At 45.7% G+C, this 1,998-nt stretch overlaps 1 protein-coding gene across 1 annotated transcript in view; it reads left to right on the top strand.

Annotated features, from left to right (window-relative positions):
• Nucleotides 1-1,998, top strand: part of LOC107109854 (rab GDP dissociation inhibitor alpha-like) — a 48,220-nt gene that overhangs the window by 27,627 nt on the left and 18,595 nt on the right. The gene's annotated exons all lie outside the window — the stretch shown is intronic.

Raw genomic sequence — 1,998 nt, 5'->3', positions numbered from 1 at the left:
GAGCACAAACAGCACAGCTAAGCTCACTACTTTTTAAATAATTAAATGCTACTTAAACCTTTCTTTTATGTGAAGACAAACCTGCCTCTGTTTGTTCTCCTACCACTGGCCTAGTTAGGTAGAACAGCTAAAGCCCTATACTGAGATTTAGAATATTTGTTAAAAATCTGTATCCTTTTTTTAAAGCCTATTTAACACAACACACAACTAAACCAGAAGCACACACAGAGAGCACAGTCCTCCCCTATGTCTAAGAAAGTCCAAACAAAACCTGCTAAAAGGCAGAACAGAAAAGGCAACAGTCCCTCCCAAGCAGAACCCTAACTTCTCCCAAAAAACCAGGAGGCCTGGCCAAGAAAGACACAGACAGACCTTAAAACAAGCAGAACCCCCCCTTTAAAAAAAACCCAAGAAAGAAGACCAACAAGCCAAAAAAACCCACAGACCTTAAAAACCTTGAGAAGAACCTGACACACCTACAAAGAAAGACCTAGGCCCCAAGCAGAACCTCCCCCCCAAAAAAACAAGAAAGGCCAAGCCAACCCCCCCACACCATGCCTTCTCCAGTGATGTCTTTTGATAACATGCTGTGTCTTGTTTCCTAGGCCCCAAGCAGAACCCCCCACAAAAAAACCCAAGAAAGACCAAGCGAAAAAAACCCCCACAGACAGACCTTAAAAAAACCTTAATTGCGAAAAGGAGAGCCAACAAGAAGAACCAAAGGCACACCAAGAAAGAAAGACCTAGGCCTCAAGCAGAACCCCCTCCCCCCAAAAAACTCCAGAAGCCCTGGACACAAAACTTAACCAAAATAAACTGTGAAAAGACAAGGAAGCAACAGAGAAGAACCACAACAAAACTAAGTCAACCAAAAACAAAATAGGCCTTACCACCACCACCCCCAGGAGAAGCTGCAGGCCAAATAGAAATAATAAATAGTCACAATGCAAAAACAAAATGGAGGAAGAAGAAACTAGAAGTCAGAGAAACCCCCCCAAACAACAAGGCAAGCCTAAACAAAATGAAGCACACAGTCAAAAACAGTTTTAAATTGCAATAAAAGGAACACTAGACGAGGAACCCTCCCTCCCCAAATAAAACCCAGAAAGAGGACTGAGTCCCTAGGGCCTAGGCCTACCCACACCAACCCCAGGCCCAAACCACTAAAACAAAGATGATTTTTTAATATTTTTCAAACCAGGCCAGGAAAAGGGGTTCAGGAGCAGCAGCACTGCATCAGGGGCAGCAGAAATTGCCAACCGGTCCAAGGCTTGCCAATCCCTCTCTCTTGTCACCAGCAGTCAGCAGCAGGCCAGGAACAGCAATGGAGTCAGCCAGGGAGACTGGCTCCTTTTATGCTCTCTGGCCATAAGATTTGAAAAAGGAACACCTTCTGTAATTGGCCAGAGAGCAGATGCCAAAACCCTGTTGGCCACTAGTGCTCCTTCCCTGGGGAAAGAGCAAGCTAATGGCAACAACAGCCCTACAAAAAAGTTCCAAAGTTTTGCAAACTGCAATGCATTTGCAAATGCATTGCAGTGATTGGCTGTCTAGTTCACTCTCCCCCCCCTCCTGAAAACAGGAGCAAAAGGTGGGAAAGAGGGGGAAACGGGGTTTTCCTGCCGCTCTTTAAAGTTTAAAGCCGCCAAATGCCATTTTTTGGCAATGCCGAAAAAGCTGGGAAAAAAACCCAATTTTTTTTGGTGGGTTTTAAAAAAAAAATCTGAAAAGGCTTGAAACGGCCATTTCGGGATCCCGAAAGCCGGAAAAAACCCCAAAAAGTTTTTGGGGGGATTTCTTTCGGTTTGGGATTCCGAAATGCACACCCCTAGTCGCTCCCCGGCGTCTACGCTACCGACATGCAGGAGCGTGCATCGGCGGGTTTTTAATTTTTTTTTCTCAGTTTGCACATGCGCATGGGGGGCTGTAGAATGGAGGGGGGGAACTACCATGGCGCATGCACAGAACCACCAGGGCGAATCAATCCAACCCCTCCAA

Source organism: Gekko japonicus, unplaced genomic scaffold, assembly GCF_001447785.1.
Source record: "Gekko japonicus isolate JY-2015 unplaced genomic scaffold, Gekko_japonicus_V1.1 scaffold3508, whole genome shotgun sequence".
Taxonomy (NCBI): Eukaryota; Metazoa; Chordata; class Lepidosauria; order Squamata; family Gekkonidae; genus Gekko; species Gekko japonicus.
The sequence above is the reverse complement of the archived record's forward strand: the minus strand, read 5'-3'. Positions and strand labels throughout refer to the sequence as shown.